Below are 23,943 nucleotides of genomic sequence, written 5' to 3' on the forward strand. Positions count from 1 at the left end.
TTTTGAAGATATGTATTCCCTTTGAGAGAGTTGTAGTAATGATGGTAGTTCTGGAGTGAATGTGCAACTGTCTTATGTATTGACTTTAGATTTATAAGGCTTAGTTGTAGAAACTGCCATTTATTCCACTTTCAAATGTGTTCAGGGGCCAATAGTTACTCAATAAAGAAATAGTGGAAATTCCTACTGTCTTTCTTTGGAGTCCATAAGCTAGCATATAGTTAAATAATAACTAGACTTGGTGTTCACTGGCTTTGAGTTCTCTTTAATATTTGCTGCTTCCAGAAAGCTTTTCTGGCATTCTTGGTGTTAAGTCTATTTTTCAGTTATAAGCTAGCCAGTTTTCCATTATATCTCATAATTAGTAGTTGTATGTATTTGTGTGAAAAACATTTTGCTAATGTTCAAACAGCTGCCATTTTGTCTCTTGGGACTCACCTCAGTAGAGGTGTCTTCATAGCTCCCTTTAACTTTATTTACTGTCATTTTTGAAATCTCTTATTCTTTCTTAGTCTTGAGATGGTGTTCGTTTTCAACTTGTATATTACTCTCAGAAAAAGCAATATACTTCCATCCACCCTCTGTATGCTGCCCCATAGGAAAGCCAGCCTTACAGATCTAATGTCTTAGGGGCTTCTGTGTACTGTGGTAGGTGCAGATTTCTGCTTCATTTCAAGGGTCTTATTTCCCTACTCTAATCAACCTCTAGATGCCAGCTGTGAAGACTCTTACCTACACCTCCTAAACGGCTTAGAGAGGAATCTGGTTCTTCTGGACTCCGTGCTGACCTTGACCCTTTCCCCAGTCCTGAGCAGTCCTGGAAACTCTGCCCCTCAGCACCTAATTCATGCCTGATATTCTAACTTTCTTGCCCTGGCCTCAGGAGAGAGAGCACATTCTGAACACTCCTCCTTTTGTGTCGGCATCTCTGTGAGGTGCTTTGGAAGGACTCCAGCCAGGCATGGAAGGGTTCTTTGATAATATCTGACGGGTGGGTAAGAATTTCGGGCACCTGGCCAAGATACACATAGCCTGTAATCGTTAACTCAGTCTGTAAACAGTTCAAACGGCACTGAGAGGTCGTCAGTTATTACATTAGAAGAAGCCTTTCATCTTTCTTGCTTAGAAGCCAGGCGTCCAATATTGGCCCCTACTGTGGCGATTGGAACCATAGTGCTCTATGCACAGCCACCAAGGTCCGAGACATGCAGGGACATACAATGGAGCCTGCTCTGACTGACTGACTTCCAAGCGTTCAGCATTGGAGCAGTAACTAAATCATTAATTTCCTTTTGTTCTTCACCTGGCTGATGCTAGAAAGAAAAAAGAAAAAAAGAAAATCCTGACCAGAAATAATTAGGGGGAAGGAATTATCATCTGGGATTGGAAATTTCATTCTTCAGCTCAATTTTCCTACCCATATTCGTGTTCTGAAACGTTTACAACCTCACCATTTACCTTTTTATTTTTTCCCCTTTGCTCCAAATTGAATCCAACTTTGGTCCTCAGTATACCCCATACCTTGAATTAGCTTTACAGTTATTCAGTATTACTAGACCCTAGGTAAAAGGCACAATGCTGGGCCCTGGAGAGGGCCCAAAGGAGCATAAGATAACAGACATCCTGCCCTCAGGGTGCTTACTAATTGAGACCTTAAGATAATACTAGATATATACTAGAGATAACTACCACCATGGGAGTTTATAATAAGTGCCAACTAAGGTGTACAGTGAGTTTCTGTGGGAGTTTACAGAAAGGAGAAAGAACAGCAACATGGACAGGAGTGATTAGGGAAACTCCCTTCCAATTCTATGACAGGGTTTTTTTAGTACTTTTCTTTTTATTGGTTTATTTTCTTTCATGTTTCTCATCAATTTTCTTTTGCCTTTTCCATTAAATTGCTCATTTTGCTAGCCACATTTTGAGCGTTCCAGGCAAATAGTAAATGGAATCATTAAGCCTCTTTTAGAATTTTTCTGATGAATAGAATTTTGCAGAAGCAGAGTTTATGAGACCTGCCTTCCCCTGTGGTATTCTGGTACTGAAAGATGGTGCAGGAAAATCAAGCACAACTCATTCTAAGCATGTTAATTGTGGAAGGCCCTTTCCTAATGAATATTTTTGAAGATATTTACATTAGTTTTTAGGGTATTGTTGCTGAAGCAGTTTGTTCTCCATAGCACAGGAGCAAAATTTAGATTAGGCCATAGGTTTTAAGTAGACAAGAGAAATAAAACCCTACACTCATTATATTCAAGGTGAACACCAAAGCTCCAGATTTTGCCCTTTACACCAGAATCCCAAGTGTAAAGCAACTAGACTCTTTTTCTCTACAAAACAGTGTCTTAAGATTTGCCTTATTTACTTCAACTGAAGGAAGATGATAGAGCCATGAGATGTTCTTCCAAAAAAAAGCCAGGGTGGTGTATTGTATAGTCAACTTGACTGGGGCCCTCACGACTTAATTAGTTAGAAAGCTCTGATGTCGTGCCTTTTATTTTCTGTTTTGCTCAGCTTTCTGGATCACCTTTTCATCTCCTATACATATTTGGGGGTTTGCTTCTGACTTACCATCCATATTTTCTTTACTGTTTCTGAATGTAGCTTTAGGGGAGGGAAGCACAGATAAAATAAAAGAGAAGGCATGGCTTGTGGATGTTCTCTGCTTCTGATTTCCCAATCTCGGATGATGAACATTTTCTGTTATCTAGGATGACTAACACTTTCCCCTACTTCCTAGAAAAAAGCAGCTCGATATTAAAGAAAGAAAGAAAGAAGAAAGAAAGAAAGAAAGAAAGAGAAAGAAATCAAATCCTTTGGAAGAAAACAAATAATAGAGAAAACGAAACCAAGTTTCTTTACCATTTGCTCAGCATTGTTATTTGTTCATGGTAAATAAGAGGGTGGTTAATGGAAAAGATGTGTTAAATCACATTTATACAGTAGAATTGCAGAAATACAAAATTTATAAGGTATTTCTACAAGGAAGTTTTGTGGCTTGCTATCTGATCCACCCAATTCAATGCCCTGCTTAATTCTGAGGTCATTTACAGGTTTAATATGACAGGGAAATAATGGAGGAAGTCCCTGCTCTTCTACCTGAATATAGTCTGTTTTTTGGGAAATGATCATTCTTGAATTTTGACTTCCCATCTTCATCGTTTTCCTTATGTGTGTAGTATGGAAACTTTCTAGAATTATTTTGGTCCCTCTAGATCAGTGCTTCACAGATTTTAATGTATATCAGAATCAGTTTTAGAAGGCCTGTTGGGATGCTTGTGTGGCTTAGTCAGTTGAACATCCGACTCTTGATTTCGGCTCAGGTCATGATCCCAGGGTCATGGTATTGAGCCCTGGGTCAGGGTCCATGCTGAGTGTGGAGCCTGCTTAAGATATTCTCTTTTTCTCATGCCCCCCTCTCTGTATGAAATGAAATGAAATGAAATGAAATGAAATGAAATGAAATGAAATGAAATAAAGTAAAATGAAATGAAATAAAGTTAAAATAAAATAAAATAAAATAAAATAAGGCTTGTTAAAATACAGATTGCTGGGCCCTACTTGCAGAGTTTCTGATTCAATATGTCTGAAGGTGAGGCCTGAGAACTTGCATTTCTAACAAATTCCCAGGTGATATTGATGCTGCTGGGTCTCAAGGACCAAATTTTGAGATCCACTGTTCTAGGTTACTGCCTACTTTATAACCATGAAGACTTTAACAGATATCAGCTGCCTTCATAGGGCACAGCATACAGCTTGCATTGAAGTGGCTGTGGCTTTAATATCCAAAAGTGAACCCTTAGTTATGAGAGAATTTGTCCTACTTGCAGAGAGTAAGGCTATATCATTTACCTATAGGCACCTGGCAGACACTTTTTGACTTTTAAGCAGCAGGTAGCTGGTGGGAGCTTACTTTTAGAAAAACTACTAGCTGGGCTATAGAAGTAGCAATATGACATAAGGAGAATGAAACCCAATGCTTTTGATTGGTTTCTGTATCATCCTCAAAGAGGAGATTCCGAGGTTGCTTTGCCTTTAGGAGTTCTTGTTTTTCTTCTCTCCACTGCCCTGAACTATAGAACCTTTTAGGTCATACATTAGACGATATTAGAAGCTAAGCGAGTGGAATCTCATTCTAGTGTGGCAGGCTACACAGCATCATCTCTTCTGGATTTCTTGCAGTGGGAATAGTTCAAGTGAACCAACAACCACAAGCTCTACTTTTATTTATTTATTTTTTTTTTAAATTTTTTTTCAACGTTTTTTATTTATTTTTGGGACAGAGAGAGACAGAGCATGAACGGGGGAGGGGCAGAGAGAGAGGGAGACACAGAATCGGAAACAGGCTCCAGGCTCCGAGCCATCAGCCCAGAGCCTGACGCGGGGCTCGAACTCACGGACCGAGAGATCGTGACCTGGCTGAAGTCGGACGCTTAACCGACTGCGCCACCCAGGCGCCCCATCCACAAGCTCTACTTTTAATTGGATTCACTTACGTAGCCGTTTTAACTTTTCCTAAGTGTTTTCATGCATTAAATTTAGTATTTACAATATTATATCCATAGTACTATATCTGAAAGATGTAAACAGTATTTGGCAAATTTGTGTCTCTAGTCCTGTCTTTTCACTCAAACTCTGATTCTTATTTCAAATCGCCTATAGGATTTAAATGTTCATCTCTAATTCAGAATTAGAATGAATTCATTTTCTTCTGTGCAAAATTAATTTCTTTTTCCAATGTCCATCTTTGGATTGATGCAACTCCCCTTCTACCTGCCGCCAGTTCTCCAGGTTTAGAACCTTTAACTCCTTTATTCTTGTGGTTCAGTGTGTCAGCAAGTGCTTTCTACATTTCCTTTGTGATTTCTGTGATTCATCCTTTCACCTTCTAACTGTTGCCACCAGGGTTCAAGCTCTCATCATTTTATGCTAGATTCTGGAACAGCTCTCTAACTGGTTTTCCTACCACCAGTTTTCTTTTCATCCCATTATAGTTTTTATTCCGATACTAAATTGTGTTTAAAATACTGTTTTGATCATGAGATCCCCTTGCTTAAGAATCCGGAGTGGTTCCTTTTTCTCGTATGCCAGCAAGGTCTGGCTCTTATCTCAGCATTCAGTGGCTTTCACAATTTGACCCTACCTCAGCTATCTAAACTATCTCTGCCGGTCTATTTTTTAGTTACGTAAGTCTTCTTACTTTGAAGACTTGCGAGACACTGGTCAAGAACCCCGCTTTTCCTCTCACTTGGCCCCATGTGTTTTCTCAAGGCTGTAGCTGGGAATTTCCCAAAATCCATTAGACAGATCCTGTGGATCAGATCCTGCTTATTTTACATATGTGGTTACTCTTCTCTTATTCAAATCCTGAATCCCCAAATCAAATTCCTTAGGGGCTAGCTTAATTCATCTCCTCCACAAAACCCACAGGACCTATGGGCTATACCACACAATGTGACACTTGGTCATACATCATTTTATGTCACCATTTAGCTGTGTTTATGTGTTATCTCCCTAATAAGACTATAACCCCTGGGCTGGATCAAACATAATTTTGATGTTCATCAAACACTTGCCAACTAAGAGGCCATATTTCAGGCCCATTCTGATGTGCCCATGGGGCAAGACTCCATGTGTACCCATCCAGCATCCACTCAATAGCAACATTGTGTGACTGTCCATATCTTGACAAGGAACATTTGGAAGCTATTGATCTTCCCTGTAACAAAGAGTTTGGGAAGAAATTGTAGCAGCTGCTATTTTAGTGAGAAAGATGGCTCCAGAAATAGGCCTGATAGTGCCCAGGCTAAGAATCAAACTTAGTGCCAGACAGCAACTCTGCTAGTTAGGTATTTTGCTAGGAAGGGAGTTCAGCCTCTGAAGCATTTCATGTAGGTGTGGACTCCGCAATTAGATATGCTGCTACTTTCTGAAGTAAGCCTACCTAAAGGCAAAAGTATGGCCTGGTGACTGGGTGATTACTCCCGCAGTGTGAGTACTCATTTATAGGCTACATGGAAGTACCCACCCGAACAAGCCCTATGAAGAAGCAAAAGAAAGTGCCCAGGACCTAAGTGTAGTCACTGTGTCAACAGCAATATCAGATAGGGTGATTTTTATAGAGTGGGGGGTGTGGTGGGGGGAAGAGTCGACGCACCTGTGTTTGGTGATTCAGAAACTTGGTGACCGCATTATATGGCACCATGAAGCCACCTTATGTTCCAGCCACCCCATGGTGGCTGATGTCATATAATTACCCACCCATTTGCTAACTGGACCAAGAGGAAATGGATTGGATGAAAGCCAGAATAAGGTATACCTTGTAGCTGAGCCACAGTCAAAACCTGTGAAACCAGATGGCTTTTGGGGACTTTTCCCTATACCAGTGAAGTCATTGCCATTGTCAACCTAATAGTGGTTGGTTTTTATAGGTATCATGCATTTTTGCTTGCCTATTCCTCAGATATGTTCTCATGTGAATTTATTCAAATGAGCTCTGTAGCTCACAAATTACTAAATTATGCTATCTTAATCAGGAAAGGGTCCAGACATTTCCTGTTGGCTGAGCTAGGACTGAACTTAATCCTAGACTGACTCAGCTTCTCTGTTAAAGTTGTTTGAAATTCTGATATCCCGCCAGAGACTGTTTCTAAAGAGTTCTCAGTGTGAAGTATGAATCACAAACAAATGGACTCTGGGGAGACCAAAAGCACAAGCTTTCAATGTGAATTCAGCATGCATTTACTGGTTGCCTGCTATTGTTAGGGCATTGTACTGTGTGGGAGAGAAAGAAATCTCTGCCCTCAATTTAGTAGATAAGGATGTAAAGCAGAAGGTGAAAAGTGCCACACAATAAATACAAACAAGGTGATTGAGACATTTCAGAGGAAAAAGAGATTCTTCATGAAAGAAGTAGCATATAAACATGCCCTTGAATCTCATGGTTCGTGAGTTCGAGCCCCACATTGGGCTCACTGCTGTTAGCTCAGAGCCCGCTTTGGACACTCTGTCCCCCTCTCTCTCTGCCCCTCCCCTGCTCACGCTCTCTCTTAAACAAAGCACAACACAACAAAATGAACAAACAGAAAAACACGCTGCCTTGAATGATAATAAGTAGCATTTTAAAAAGTGACAGGATAGGAGTAAGGCATTCCAAGAGAACATGAGAGAAGAGTAAGACAGTTTGGTTTGGATAAGCAGTATGGTACATTTAGGAGAGAAGTGGAGATAAAGTTGAAAAGGCAGAGGGGAAGAGGAAGGAATTAATACTTTTTTAGTGCAAGAGATGCTGGTACTTTAAATATGTTGTTTAATCTCTAGGATGATCTTCTTGGGTAGGTAGTGGTATTTTTTTTATCCATAAAGAAACCGAGACTCAAGAGGTTAGCCTCCCCACTCAAAGTTGCACACATTTTTCAAGTGACAGAGCCAAAATGTGAAACCAGGTGTTCTGATTCCAAAGCCAGGGCAGAGAGGTCTGAAGCCTTGATTTGATAGGCTAAGGAGCTTGGGATTTAATTCAAAAGGCAGTGGAGAGTCACTGATGGTATTTGAATAGGACAACAATATGATTGGTGCCGTATTTAGGAGGATTGCTCTTGCAAAGATGCATGGAGAGCTTTAGAACGTTGAGAGACTGGAGGCTAGTCAGAAGCCTATTGTAATGGTTCAGACTCCAGGGACATAGAGAGGTAGGTCTCCAAAGAGGAGTTTAAGTGATTGGATGCAGGATGGGGGGGTCATAATGACTCTGAGGTGCTCGGGCTGGGTCTCTAATGACAGTACCACTAACAAAAACAGATGAGTTACGAGAGGGTATTGGTTTAAGGTGGAGTGCAGGAAGAAGATGATATGTAGGTTTGGTATTATTGGAGTTTGAAGTACCAGAAAGACTTCAAAGAAATAATGTGTGACAGGCATTTTATAGTGCGGGATAACTGGACTTAGGAAACAAATTTTGGAATTAGCATTGAAGATATTAGAATGAATAAGAACCCCAGAAAAAAGGTAATAGAAATCAGAGAACATATGCTTATATTTAAATGAAAGGAAGAAGAAAAGAGGAAGGCAGAGGCAACAAACAAATGAGGGACAGTCAGAGAAGTGGAAGAACTAGAACAGCATTAGGTCAGGAATAGCAGTAGGGAGAGTGTCAAGAAGGGATATTCCACAAGTCAGAAGTTAAGTCAACAATATTTGTCTTGCTTTAGTGTCAATCCCTTTTCTCGGGGAACTGGCACCACTAGGTTCGGATATATTCTTTTTTTCCTTTCTCTTTCAATTCTGTTATGGAGGAAATTAGTCAACCAGAACTGTTTCCCTATTAAAGATGTGTTTGGTGATCACATTTAAACTCATGAGAGCTCTCAGTTTTACTGCTGGCAAAATAAAGTAAAAGTTTCAGGTCTTGACGTTTATTTCCCAAGAAGGCTTTTATAATTTTGATGCTTTTATTCCTTTACTCTGTGACTCTTTCTACGGTCAGCAACATCTCCTCTTGTTATATTTAGTACATGAAATCCATGCCCAGAATTCAGGGTTCCTGGTTGCAAGCCTAATATGCATTGTGTTGTCTCTTCAACCTAATTTGTGAAATGGGTGGTACTAATAAAGGGAGAATAAAAGAGCTAATGAAGGATTGTAAAGCACTTTGCTAATATACAGCGCAACATCAAAGCCGATAATAGTCTTAATTCAGGGCGAATGATTCCATTAGCAAAGTAAAAATAAAAGGACAAAGGGTAGTGTTGCTTTGTACCTTGATAACGGCTACAAATCAGAAGTGCTGTTATTGATCCTCATTGCCCTGTGAACTCTCAACTCAGGAGTCTGGCTCCCCTCCCTCCTGACCCTCCAAGTACTTCCCTCACCCACTGGGTCTGGTGATGGCATCTCTCCGAATGTCCTGAGAAGTGCAAACAGGAACTTCTGTTCCACAGAGCCAACCTGATAACTGAGAAGACTCTTCTTCCATTTATCAGCACTTTGATTATCTTTTCATATCTCTCACCATCTGCGCTTAGCAAGAAAAATAAAGAGGTTTGAGCAATTAGGAAGTAACAAAGAACTCATAGTTCACAAAGAGCAAGTCAAGGGATGTTTGGAATATTTGAACACACGACCACACTTGGCGTGGGGTGGCCCTCTTACGTCCTCAGGACCAGAGCAGGCTGGAGGGCTGAGCAGGCTGCGGGGAAGCTGAAACCCATGTGGCTCCTCAACTGAAGTCTTTAAAATTCAGGCTTCAGACACTTCAACCCTAAAGAATTTAAGGATGGAGGAAAGAAATATAATTCATCTCTCATTTCATTTAAGGTAAGAAAAATGTTATTTAAATATGTTACTTCATTTAATGTTAATCTGACCCACTCAGAAAAAATATGGAGTACTATTGGGAGTTAATCAACTCTGAGTTTTTCCAGACCTTTTCCATGCAGATCACTTGCCTGGGTCCTCATAAAATCTTGGTAGGAACTGAAGTTCACCAGAGACACTCAGCCAACACCATGGCCTAAGGCCAGTGTGGCAGCCTAAGAGTTTCTTTGAATCAACACTATAGGGATAAAAAATAAATAAAACTGTTTTTAATGGTTTCTAAACGGTTCCTATCCTGAAGGAGCTTCCCATCAGATCTGGGAGATTAGACAGAAGGGCCCAAAGGACAAGAGAACACTTCGAAAACAAAGCACGAGAATAAGTTGGTCTGCCCATTCGTTCTACATTTGCTCAGTATGTATGTGCTGTGACCTGTGAATGTACATTCCCTGTGTATTGTTGGACAAATGGGCTTGAGCCGCTTGTGTGTGTGCACATATGTATGCATGGCTGTAGATTTACAGTTAGGCTTTAGTCTCTTGAAAGCAGGAGCCCTTTCCCTTTTTTGGCAGGGGGGCTGCTTTCTCTCCCTTAAGGCTTATGCTCGGGGCGCCTGGGTGGCGCAGTCGGTTAAGCGTCCGACTTCAACCAGGTCACGATCTCGCGGTGTGTGAGTTCGAGCCCCACGTCGGGCTCTGGGCTGATGGCTCGGAGCCTGGAGCCTGTTTCCGATTCTGTGTCTCCCTCTCTCTCTGCCCCTCCCCCGTTCATGCTCTGTCTCTCTCTGTCCCAAAAATAAATAAAAAACGTTGAAAAAAAAAAAAATAAAAAAAAAAAAATAAAAAAGGCTTATGCTCAACTCAGCACATTGATACTGAGGGAAGACAATAAAAGAATAACCGAGGCTGGGTTATTAAGCAGGAAGGTTTTCCTGAAAGAAGTGAGTTTTGTTCAGGGTTATGGAGGAGATTTAGGTGTGATATAAAAGGGAAGTGACCTCTCCCTTGCTAAGAGGTAAAAATACTATAAAAGCTGACTTTAAAACTTTAACTTATAGGGAGTATACAGAAGGTTTTTGAAGAGAAAGCCAAAATCTAAAAATAAGCATATCCTGATCAAATGACAAGGCAACCACCAAATTTATTTGACCTCACATCTGTTTATTCAACATGCATGCATTTTTTTCTTCACATCTGTGTGCCTGGCATTCTGCTAAGTGATGAATAAGGCCTAGTCCCTGACTTGAAGTAGCTCAGGATCTACGTTAGAGGGAGGAGGAAAGGACTAATATTTTATTGAAATCTAAGAATCAGGCACTCTACTGATACAACTGTAAGATGTTAAGTGTCATTTAAGAATTTTGAATGAATCTGGGGTCCCTGGGTGGCTCAGTCAGTTGAGCGTCCAGCTTTGGCTCAGGTCATGATCTCATGGGTTGTGAGTTTGAGCCTCGCATCGGGCTCTCTGCTGTCAGCACAGAGCCTGCTTCCGATCCATCCTCTGTCCATCTCTCTCTGCCCCTCCCTCCCTCCCTCTCTCTCTCTTTCTCTCCCAAAAGTAAACATTTACAGAAAAGAAGAAGAAGAATTTGGAATATAACACTTTAGGGGAACAATGGGGGAAAGTGTTTAATTCTGGGGACTTAAAGCCCAGTAGGAAGAGTAGAGAAGACTAGGCTGGAAGGTTGAGGGCAAAAAGAGGGGGAGAGCTGTAGGACTTAGACGTTGGACTCTTTGGTGCCCAGGGGAAGGGGAGGTGCCATTTTTCTTTTCTATGCGGAGCCAAGAAGATAGGGAAAGGCCCATGAGAAGAAAGTAAAAGGAATTTATCAAAGAACAAAACTACTTTCCCAGCTCATAAATTTTTTTGTAAAAGATTTGTTAAGGGCCAGGACAGTGTTTTTCTGGTTTCATTCTCTTTAACTCCTAGAACCCTGCCATAAGAGGCTACTTACATATCTTACTCTTTAGTTCCTCGGAGCCCAGGAGATGCTGCTATTAGGAATTACTAGGGGCTCCTGGCTGGCTCAGGTGGTTAAGGATCTGACTCTGGATTTTGGCTCGGGTCATGATTTCGTGGTTTGTGAGATCAAGTCCCACATTGGCTTCTGTACTGATAGAGTGGAGCCTGCTTGAGATTCTCTCTCTGCCCCTCCCTCTGTTTATGCTCTCTGTCTCTCAAAATAAATATTAAAAAAAAAAAAAAGGAATGACTAAAATAGGGGCACCTGGCTGGCCCAGTCAGAAAAGCACATGACTTTTGATCTTGGGGTCATGAGTTCAAGCCCTGTGTTGCTCATAGAGATTACTTAAAAATAAAATATTTGTGGGGAAAAAAAGAAACTACTAAAATATTCAGAGGATGGAAATACCAACTGGCACCGATGCCAAGGTATCCAGGCACTCTCCACGGAGACCCAGTGAAGTGCTGAGCTCCAAATGGCAATCTCTTCTAGGCTCTCACAACACCATCTTTCGCTTTTTCTTTTATCTCCTGCCTGGGAGGCTACACCATGGGTGGGAATAAAAATCTACTCTCCTGTTGCATCCAGGAAGCTGCCAGCAGTCTGTTTGCCTTGCTCTTTGCTGGCAAATCATTAAACAGTCCCCCCAAAGCAGGCCTCTTCCCCAGGGCCACCCCATGGACAAGGATTCAGAGCTGTGGTCAAAGGGCTGTCAGCAGTCAGGCTGGAGCCTTTGGGTTGTCTCCAACACAAGCCTCTTCTGACTGTTGCCTCTTCTGAACAGAAGCCTCCTTGGCCTGGTCTCAACCCCCAGTGGCTTCTGAGGAGAGACTCTGGGCATCTGAGTTGGCTGGTGGCTTGAATAATTTTGTCCTTCCCCTCCTAATGTAATTTCTAAGTACAACTAGGCCCATGCTCCACCCCTCCCCCTTCCCCTTTCCAATGTAAATGCAGTCTTGTGTGTTAGCTGCCCAGGAGCTGGGGCCTGGGATCAGCCAAGCAAATGCCATAACTTCCCATCACCACTCACAATGTGGCAATTAAAACCTGAGCATAGATTTAGTTGAATTGGCCCATCTGGATACAATATCTGCCCTTAAAGGACTCATAAGCACCACAGCCAGCCAGTCATAGATGACTGGAACAGAGTGTGCAGGGTAACTTGAAATCCCTACAATCCCTGAGCAGGAGACTAGCCTGAAAGACACAGAATGTGTGAAATAACCAGATTAATTTATCTATTTCACACTCTTGTGTTAAACTCACCAAACTTAGAAATACTTGGGTAGTTCTACTGGTAGTCATGATATGCCTCTGGCATATTTAAATAAATAACCTGATTTCCTCAAATTTAATTTCTTTGGTCTTTTTTTCACAAGGGCTGTCTGGTTTTAGTCTTTGGTCTTTTCAGCATTAAAATCTTAACGTCAATAATTACTTAAAAACAATAATACTGGGGCGCCTGGGTGGCTCAGTCGGTTGAGCGTCCGACTTCGGCTCAGGTCATGATCTCGCGGTCCGTGAGTTCGAGCCCCGAGTCGGGCTCTGGGCTGATGGCCCAGAGCCTGGAGCCTGTTTCCGTTCTGTGTCTCCCTCTCTCTCTGCCCCTCCCCCGTTCATGCTTTGTCTCTCTCTGTCTCAAAAATAAATAAACGTTAAAAAAAAAATTAAAAAAAAAAACAATAATACTAACTGCTTCCAGCAGATTTCTAAATTTCTACCATCATCTCTGGCATGAGTTTGGCTGAAACAAGAATAGCAAAATCATAAAGCAGACTGTGTCAAGGCTGTTTGCAAGTAGCACATTGGGTTCAGTTGGAGCACTTGTGGGAGTGCAGTTAACTACTGCAGAGTTAAGCGTTAAGGCCATCCCTAGGAAGGGCCCTAGCCAAAGCCTCTAGAGCCCCTTATCCTGGAAATTTGAGGGCAAGTATTGCCCTAGCAATACTGCCACCTGTGACAAGACCTCAGCTTTTCTGCAGATGACCTCTTTTAACAAGACTTAGGTAAATTAGGGGCCTCAAGTGGTGCTTCCTATGGGATGGAGGTCAGTGAAGGTGGTAGGATCTCCCTGGGACAGTGGTCACTAACTGAGCAGCAGAATTCAGCTGACATTTCGGGACATCTTAGTATAGGAGTCTTGGAGGTTTGATCCCTGAGATCCTAACCTGGTGGAGGAAAGGAGTTCAAACTTCGTGCCTGAAGTATCTTCTAAGATCTTGACCTTTGTGGGCCTGAGAACCTGGGTATCCTATTTCATAGCTTTTCTTCTAAAGAGCACTGATGTAACTAAAATGATATTTAGTGGGCTCCCACTCCTTTGTTCCTAACTTCTTGATTAGCTTCTTGGTGCCCCTATAACTAGAGGTCATTCTGGGCTGAGTCGGGACAAACTCTGTTTCTGTGTGAGAATATAATGGACAAAAATGGCTGAGATTTTTCTCCTTCTCTCTGTCTGATTATTGCCAAATAAGCTTCCTCTCTGATTATCAGTTTATTTCAAAAGCAACTTAGTTAGCTCTTTCTTCTTTCTCCTCCCCTTTTTTTTCCTGCCCATGACTCTGCTTATGACCCTGACCCTGTGAACCACCCATACATAGATGCCAAGCAGAAAAACCACACCATGGGAACCATTTTAAGGTCATGAGGTCCATCTACATCATGGAGCTTGGATATGATCTGAGATGAGGATGGGTGAATTTTTTTTTAATAATTTTTTTAACTTTTTTTATTTTTATTTTTTATTTTTTTTAACATTTATTTTTTGAGAGACAGAGAGACAGAGAATAAGTGGGGAGGGGCAGAGAGAGAGGGAGACAAAGAATCTGAAGCAGGCTCCAGACTCTGAATTGTCAGCACAGAGCCCAACATGGGGCTCGAACCCATGTGCCTTGAGATCATGACCTGAGGTGAAGTCAGACCCTTAACCGACTGAGCCACCTAGGTGCCCCAGAGGATAGGTAAATTTTAAAATTGAAGAATGAAGTCTTTAATGTGGAGCAAGACCGGGAAATTGCAGTCTGGCTGAATGACCATTATTTGGGTCCAAGCTTTTGTGAACTCTAATTTCAGGACACACCTTTCTCATCCTAAACAAACATGGACTATTCACTGGGAAAGCATCTCTGAGCAGTGTCTGGATCTGGCTGCCTTTGTTGTGGCTAGAAGAGATGAGATAGGCCCTAGGAGAGAGGAAGGAAGCTGAGGCTGCCGGGAAGAAAGAGCCTAGGCCTGGAGGGAAAATGAGCAGATAGACCTTGCTTCTGTCCTGTTGCTAAGAATGATTCAAGTTTGAACATTCTAGAAATGGAGGTCGTGAAGCCTTTCATCCATTCACCGCAGTACCCAGCAATGTTTGTTGTACCACACAGAATACCTCCCATTGCATGTACCTGGAGGTGGCATGGCAGGGTAAACAGGGTACTGGGATTGAATTCTGGAGACCTCCAGGATTTAACTAGCTGTGTAACCGTGGGCAGCCTGTGACTTGAGTCTTATGTTCCTCATCTGTAAAAAAGGAAGTGTTGAAGGGCCCTTACAGGTATGAACCAGGCTCAGCTGTTAGCAAATCACATCTCTTTGTAAACTGTATGGCAGCTGGATTCAAATGAAATTTTATTCATTATTCCAGCAAAGACCAAGGGCCTCCAAAATGCAAAGCCTCAGACTAGACTTTTGATGAGCTCATTTACCCCCCTCAGCCTTTGTCCCCCTGCTTCCTGTTGGAAGCTGGCACATCATTTCAGTTCTAATCTTCTCAGCACTCTTGCTCACCAGCACACCTGTCCACTGGGGAGGTCTTCTGGATCCAGTGAGAAACACAGGAGGCCTCTGTCACCCATCCTCTCTGTGTCAGTCCACTCTCATCAGGGGGCCCAAGGTTGTGCTGCTCTCGCCCCACCGATATTATTTTCCTTCGTACCTTAAAAAAATTACACAATCAAGCAGGAATACATTTTCCTTATAAAAAAAAATTAACAGAATAAAGGGAAACTCCTTTTGACAATTTCCCCAGCCTCCCAACTTAAGTCAGTAGGAAACTCAGTCATCCCAAAGACAGTGACAGGCTGAGATAAGGAAGAGAATGAAGTCTAGAGGTTTCCAAATCCAAGCCTAAACAATCACCAGTAGGGCCTAACCTGCGGATGTGAGCTGGACCTCTTTCAATAAAAAGGACAAAGTGCCCAAACTGGGCTTCAGAGGCTATTTCGGTGCTGCAGGCAGGAAGCAGCAACTTCAGGCTGTTCTGTTTTTCCCAACTCCCGAGCTATAGGAGCTTGACTTTATGATGCTGGTGTGTCCCGGTGCTGGAGATAAGAGTCAGGTGGTTCTAAGTTCAGGTAATGGAGGTTGCATAGGAGAGATGGATTATAAAATCTGAAAAGAGGAAATGGGGGGAAAGGTGCCTTTGATGCCTGGCCAGTATTCCTGATTACAAAGGCAAAGTTGTAGCAGGCAGTAAAGTTACCTGTCCAAGGCCTGGGTGAAGGTCCGTATGTGGAATCAGAGAACTAAGAGATTATTGCAGCAGAGGTCGGCGGGGGGGGGGGTGGGGGGGGCGGGGGGGGGTGGGGAGGAGGGTGGCTGGAAACAAGAGACAGTAGAGAGTTGCTTGCAAAAGCACACACCCCAAGATGAGGAGATGCCATGGATAAAGAAAGACCAGCATTAAGTTTGGGGCTCAGTTGAGCCCTGGAATGCCCTTTGTGAGGAGGTAATGAGATCACATGGCTTCCTTCATGGGAAGGAGGCGGGCTGAGAACTGGAAGAGCTTGTTCAGTGGGGTTTGGAGGGCTGAGCACAGGGGGGAAGTGACCGTGGATAATGAGCTGTCCCAGACTGGGCCTTGTAGAACACTGGCATTCAGAAGCACTGTTGACAATGGCCAAGGGAGTAGCAGTCAGAAGAAGGTCTTTGTCCCTTCCAGCAATAAGGAGGGATTTTATTATTGCAAATACGATAATAAAACAATGACCGTTTAATGAGCACTTATTGAGTGTCGGGTTCTGTGCTAGGTACTTATTATATCCATTATCTCCAGTCTTCATGATAATCATCCCATTCTGTAGGTGAAGAATATGAGGCTCAGAAAGCCTAGGTAACATGTCCAAGGTCACACAGGCGAATGATGGAGTCAGAATTTGAGCCTTAGGTCTATTTTAGAAGGGAGGGGAAAATCAGAACAAATAAGTTAAAGGAGGAGGACAGAGACCTAGAGACCAGATCCATCCGAAAATATGAAGTACAACACATGCCACTAAAAGGACAGTATTCACGTCTTTACACAGGCATGGAAACTATGTGTGCAAAGCTGAGTTCTCAGCCAGAGTGGCCTGGACCCTGAAAGCAAGCTCAGGCTCCTCTTAATTTGCCCCTGAGGGCAGTGTCTGGAACAGGGGCATCCCATCTCCTGACTTTTCAGGAAGTCACAGATAGCCAGTCCTTAAGCCCCTCCAGTTTTCAGGGGCTCTACCCAACCACACCCTCCCTGAATCCTACCAGTCAACTCCCTTGGCTCTCTCCTGGTGTCCTGAGAGGACAGGTGACATCTCCTTATTAGGAGACCTTGCATCCTAAGGAGGCAGGTACATTTGGATCTGTTTTCTCTCAGGGGTCCTCTCCCCAGCTAGAATTCCCTGCAGGTGGGAGCAAAGACAGCCCGTGTTACACCCAAGGAAGACTAAAATTGCCTTGCTAGGTAATGAGCAGTGTCCTGGCTGAATGGTCTTCTTCTTTTTTTTTTTTTCTTGGTTTTGTTTCTAATCTGAGCATACTTGAAAAGTCTTACTGTAAAAGAGTCCAACCATACAAAAGTGCAGTGAGTATGGTTTTCATGCCACAATACAACTATACAAGAAATAGGTTTTCTTGAGAGCTTCCCCTCACAGAGCAGCCAAAACAGAAATATCTAAGACACCCCTCTGATATTTGTCGACACTGGTCACCACAAATACGCTCATTGTTCAAGCCCAAGTGTTCCCTTGAAATCCATGTAGGCACATCATCTTCACCAGGGTCCAGGCTTCTGGGGTCTACTCCTTCTGGGGCACAGTCTGGAGATTCCCACATCTTGGCATATCCCCAGATTCCTCCCCCCATTCCCCCAGGATTCCAGGGGCTCTAATGGCCCCTGCCCTATCCCCCATACACACTCCTTTCTGTCTTCGGGACACTCACATTTTCCTCAAGGAATTCAATCTTTCACAAAAGCCAGGAAGATAGCTTTAGCATCACTTGTTTTGGGTAAATGCCCCTAAGGCAGGGAAATAGGAGAGGCTCTCTTCCTGGAGTGGCAGGAGAGAAAAGATACAAAATATAAATAGCTCTCATTCTTTTCTGTTCTTCCACAACAGCAAAAAAGCAAAACTCAAATTAATATCTCAATATATCATTCTATGATTGAAATGTTCAAAGCAAAACACCAAAGTCTCTCTTCACTATCTCCTTGCTAAATCCTCTCCCAAAGCCATTGTTACCAGAATTTTGGTGTGCATTGTGTTGCCTTTAGAGTTAACTGTCAGCTATCTGGTTGTAGACCGTCGATATTTAATAAAAAAAATATTGATCCGGGTACCTACTGTGTGGCAGGCACTGAAGGGGCGGTGGAGGTGAGTTATATATAGCCTGGGAAGAGAGGGAAGTAAGCAAACAACTGAAATACCACTGCATAAGTTGTGATGGGGGAATACAGGGTGCTAAGAGGGCCCAGAGCAGGGGCCTCTGACCTATCCTGACAGAGCAGCAAATGCCAGAAGTGTTTGGAGACATGAAACACGTTATTTCTGGACCATGGGTTTCAAGGGGGGAGAAGAAGTATGGGAAGGGAATGGGAAGCCATGGGGCAAGGTGTATAGGCATGAGCCCAGAGCAGGCAGAGCCTTTTAAGCTGTCTTTATAAATACAGACTTTATTCCAAGAGCTATGAGAAGCTTTTTAAGAGTTTAATGTGGAAGAGTGACGCACTCAAGTTAGCATTGTAGATCACTCTGGCTTCAGTGTGTAGAACTGAGAGGGGTGAAATGCCCCCAGTTATTTGGAATAACTGTGTTCCCAGTAAATTGGAACAGCAATGATGGTGGCCTGTATTAGAGTAGCCAGAGTGGAAACGGAGGAAAGAGGACAAATAAGAGACATGTTTAGGAGATAGAATTGTTAGAAGCTGGTGATTGGTGGGTGTTGCTGGTGGGGGTAAGGGTGAAGGAGACGGAGGAGGCTAGGTGGAAAACATCTGTTTTGGGGAGTAGGTAGATAGCGATTCCCTAAAATAGGGAACACTGGAGGAGCAGTTTTGAGGGATAAAATGATTAGTTCAATTTTGAACATGCTGAGTTTGAGATGTCTCATTTAAAGCTCTTCATGTGCCTGAGTGGCTCAGTCGGTTGAGCGTTTGACTTCGACTCAGGTCATGATCTCACGGTTCGTGAGTTCGAGCCCCTTGTCAGGCTCTGTGCTGACAGCTCAGAGCCTGGAGCCTGCTTTGGAATCTGTGTTTCTCTGTCTCTCTGTCCCTTCCCTGCTCACGCTCTGACTCTCTCTTTCTCTCTCTCTCTCTCTCTCTCTCTCTCAAAAATAAACAGTATAAAGTTCTTCGTGCAGAAATGTCCAAGCCCTACCTGTCGGACATATAGGTCTGGAACTCATGAGAGGTCTAGGCTGCACATGTGTAATCAATGACCTCTGTATGGAAACCAAAGCTATTCACTGGTTGGAGTCACGTAGGGGGTGCATGGAGGGTAAAAAGAGAGGAGGGCCTAGGACAGAATCCAATATTTCAGGGATTTGTTTAGGAATGTAAAATTAGGATGGTAAGTTTTCTTAGTCATGAGTTGGGGGAGGCATCGTGTTTTCAAAGTAAAATGGGAAATATTCTTAGTTTATTATTATTATTATATTATTATTATTATTATTATTATTTATTTTTACTTTATCCTACTTCTTCCATTTCTTCTGATCTCAGCTGTGTAATTCTGGACATGTTACTTAACCTTTTTTTTTTTAAAGTTTTTATTTAAATTCTAGTTAGTTAACATATAATGTAATATTAGTTTCAGGTGTACAATATAGTGATTCAACACTTCCATACACACCTGATAAGTGCATTTCTTAATCCCCATCACCTATTTAACCCATCCCCGCAACCACCTCCCCTCTGGTTACCAGTTTATTCTCTATGGTTAAACTATAGAATTTATTTCTCAGTTTGCCTCTCTCTCTTTTTTCCTCCCTTTGCTCATTTGTTTTGTTTCTTAAATTCCACATGGGTGAAATCGTATGGTATTTGTCTTTCTCTGACTGAATTATTTCACTTAGCATAATACTCTCTAGCTCTATCCATTTCATTGTGAATGGCAAGATTTCATTCTTTTTTATGGCTGAATAATATTCCATTGTATATATATACATATATGTACACACACACACACACGCACGCACACACACCACAGCTTCTTTATCCATTCATCAGTTAATGGACACTTGGGCTGTTTCCATAATTTGGCTATTGTAGATAATGCTGCTATAAGCATCAGGGTGCATGGATCCCTTTGAATTAGTATTTTTGTATTCTTTGGGTAAATACCTAGTAGTGCAGTTGCTAGATTGTTGGATAGTTCTATTCTTAACTTTTTGAGGAACTCCCATACTGTTTTCCAGAGAGGCTGCACCAGTTTGCATTCCCACTAACAGTGTAAGAGTGTTCCCCTTTCTCTGCCTCCTCGCCAACACCTTTTGTTTCTTGTGTTGTTGATTTCAACCATTCTGACAGGTATGAGGTGATTTCTCATTGTAGTTTTGATTTGAATTTTCCTGATGGTAAGTGATGATGAGCATTTTTTCATGTATCTCTTGGCCATCTGTATGTCTTATTTGGAAAAATGTCCATTCGTATCTTCTGTCCATTTTTAAAAATTAGATTGTTTACTTTTGGGGGGGGTGTCGAGTTATATAAATTCTTTATATATTTTAGATACTAACCCTTTATTGGATATGTTGTTTGCAAATATCTACTTCCATTCTGCTAGATTGCCATTTAGTTTCATTGATTGTTTCCTTCACTGTGCAGAAGCTTTTTATTTTGATGTAGTCCCAATAGTTTATTTTGCCTTTGTTTCTCTTGCCTCAGAGATCTTTCTAGAAAGAAGTTGCTGCCTGTGCTCTCTTTTAGGATTTTTATAATTTCAGGTCTTACATTTAGATCTGTAATCCATTTTGAATTTATTTTTATATATGGTGTAAGAAAGTGGGGTCCAATTTCATTCTTCTGCATGTCGCTGTCCAGTTTTTCCAACACCATTTGTTGGAGAAACATTCTTTTTCCCGCTGGATATTCTTTCCTGCTTTGTCAAAGATGAACTGACCATATAATTGTGGGTTTATTTCTGGGGTTTCTATTCTGTTCCATTGATTTATGTGTATTTGTGTGTGTGTGTGTGTGTGTGAGAGAGAGAGAGAGAGAGAGAGTCTCTGCCAGTACCATACTGTCTTGATGACTACAGCTTTGTAATGTAGCTCGAGGTCCGGAATTGTGATGCTTCCAGCTTTGTTTTTCTTTTTCAAGGTTGCTTTGTGTATTCGGGGTCTTCCATACAAATTTTAGGATTGTTTGTCCTAGTTCTGTGAAGAATGCTGTTGATACTTTGATAGAGATTGCATTAAATGTATAGATTGCTTTGGATAGTATAGACATTTTAACAATACTTACTCTTCCAATCTATGACCATGGAATGTCTTTCCATTTCTTTGTGTTGTCTTCAATGTCCTTCATCAGGATTTTGTCATTTTCAGAGTACAGATCTTTTTCTTCTTTGGTTAGGTTTATTCTTAGGTATCTTATTGTTTTTGGCACAATTGTAAATGAGATTGATTTCTTAATTTTTCTTTCTGCTGCTTCATTATTGGTGTATAGAAATACAATAGATTTCCATACATTGATTTTGTATCCTACGACTTTACTGAATTTGTGTACCAGTTCTAGCACTTTTTTGGTGGAGTCTTTTGGGTTTTTTATATGTAGTATCATGTCATATGCAAATAGTGAAAGTTTTACTTCTATCTTGTCAGTTACTTAACCGCTTAATGCCTCAGTTTCTTCATCTTTAAAATGGAGACAATAGTAGTTTCTACCTTAACATAGCGTTGTTACGAGAATGGAAAGAGTTAATACACAAAAGTGCTTAGACCCATCACTGGCCCACTGTATTTACTCAATAAATGTAAACTAGCATTATCATCATCCCCATTAGCTTGGACAATGGAGGGTTGACTCTGGGTTCATTTTGAGTTACAGGACTCCAGAGGCTGGAGTCAGATAGAGCTGGGTTCTAATCTTGTGTGACCTTAACTTCCCTGTGCCTTAAGCCTCTTTCTCTTCTTTAAATGGGAATGATCACACCTACCTCATAGTGAGATAACATCTAGAGGGCCTGGCAGGCAAGAGGTGTTTACTAATGGTTAATTTCCTCCACCTCCCTCTTCTATAGTCCCTTCAGGATCAGGGAAGTCTGGTGACTCTGACACCAAGTTTTTTCTCCTGCATCACCTCAGAGGCATCCTACAATATAGCACTGCTTGTATATGCTGGTTCCCCCTGCGAGGGCCTGGGGGCAGAGTGGTGGTTAAATATTTGCAAATCTTTCTGTAAAGACAACTCTTGGGGCTCCTGAGTGGCTCAGTCAGTTGAGCATCCGACTCTTGATTTCAGCTCAGGTCAGAATCCCAGGGCTATGGATGGAGCCCCATATTGGGGTCCATGCTGAGCATGGAGGCTGCTTAAGGTTCTCTCTCCCTCTCCATCTGCCCCTCTCACCAGCTCACGTGTGCTCTCCCTCTCTCTCAAATTAAAAAAAAAAAAGAATAAGGAAAAGAAAAGTTAAAAAAAAGAAGACAACTCTTCTCTGAAGTGACTTCCCCCCTCATTTGACACTCTAATCAGTGAGAGGCACGTTGGAATTATCTGGAGAAAGCTGGACCGTGGGTAGTGGTAGGGGAGCAAGCAAAGCAATAGAGTCCCATGGCTACGATTTGTAGTTCCTGAAGATCTCACATCTTTTGTTCTATTGGAACAGCTGACTTCTGACTCCTTCCACACTAGACAGTCTTCTCTCATCACCAGGGAGACCTTTCTCAAGCGCAAATCTGCAGTCTTTCCTCCTTAGTCTGGTGCTTGCCAACCTTTCTGGCCTCATCTCCTGCCTTCCCCTCCACACCAAAGCTAAATGCCTGCAGCCTCTCCTTGCCCCCTGCCTGTGCCTCCATGCCTGGGCACAGGCTGCTTCCTCTGCCAGGAATGTACCTTCCCCTTTCCTGCAGATCCAGTGGGTAAGCACATATCTACTCAGTACCCAAGGACTCACTAAAGTCACTCTGCTCTCCTACATGGGATACTTAGTCCCCTCTCCTTGAGCCCTCCCACAGCATCACAACATCACAATACAATGTGTTTGTACACTTGTCTTCTGAGTTTCATTAAGGCAAAGAGCCTATCTTATTTATTGTTGACTCCCCAACTCATTGTACAGTGCATGGCAACAAGGAGGCCCTCCTTGTTGAAGAAATGAGTGGATGCATGGTTGGGCAAATGGTTGAATTTGCATGGTTTGGGATAGTTGAATGTTGAAGAAATGAAGAATGAAGAAATGAATGAATGCATGGTTGGGCAAATGGGCAGATGGACAGACTAATGGAACTTGTTGAGACAGGAGCTACAGCTTCAGTGAAGTGAGAACAACCCCTAATCTTGGCCCTGACCCTTTTCTGAGGGGGGTTGGGATGCACATAGCATTTCTTCCACACTAAACTTTGACGACTACCAGAGTAATTCTCCTTAAATTCTGGGAGCAAGAATGGAACTCCCTCTCATTTCAATTCCCCCTGCCCAAAGATTTGTATTCACAAGGATAGAATTCAAAGCAGGGTGGTGCTTGTTTTTGAGAACCAACTATGTTCAAGGGACTGCAGTGACATGGTGAGAAGAAATAGCATGAAAATGCTTTCAAAAAGTGACTGTGCTTTTATTTATTTGTATATTTTTAAAGATTTTATTTTTAAGTAATCCCACACCCAATGTGGGCCTCGAACCCACAACCCCGAGATCAAGAGTCACACACTCTCCACCAAATGAGGCACCCCCAAAAAGTGACTGTGCTTTTTAAATCCATCATCAGTACCAACATCTTCATGAGTTCAAAATGCTCTCTGGTTCGTCTGATGGTTCTTTCTGGAAGCCCTTTAGACTTCAGCGGCAGTGGAGAAGAAGTATGGGCACCTCCCTCATACAAAATCCCCTTGTTTGCAGGATACACTGGGTTTCCACCACATAGGAACCTCCAGCCCATAGGATTATCTAGGGCCAGATAAATATTTTTTTTCTCATAGCACTATGGGAAGATTAGTTTCAAGTGGGTATTCGAATCATTTTGAGTGACAAGCGAGTATACAGAAGGACACTCTTGTCCTCTGATAGGGGATTCTCTGGTCTGTTAGCACACTTTGGGCCCACTTCCCCCCGAGCCATTGCCCTGCACCAGCTAGGCTAAGGCCACAGGGTCTTGGACTGACCCTGCCACACCCTCAGAACATGTGCTGGCTCACCTCCACTGCATCATTCCTGGGGAAAGGATGAGCTCCTAGGAAGTGTGATGTTCAAGGCTCTTAGCCAAGGCTTATCC

General features: G+C 42.4%; 1 protein-coding gene across 1 annotated transcript in view; it reads left to right on the plus strand.

The window, feature by feature from the left end:
• The window catches only part of RNF43 (ring finger protein 43), a 63,177-nt gene that overhangs the window by 21,836 nt on the left and 17,398 nt on the right, over positions 1–23,943 (plus strand). The window lies entirely within an intron of this gene.

Source organism: Panthera leo, chromosome E1 (genome assembly GCF_018350215.1).
Source record: "Panthera leo isolate Ple1 chromosome E1, P.leo_Ple1_pat1.1, whole genome shotgun sequence".
Taxonomy (NCBI): Eukaryota; Metazoa; Chordata; class Mammalia; order Carnivora; family Felidae; genus Panthera; species Panthera leo.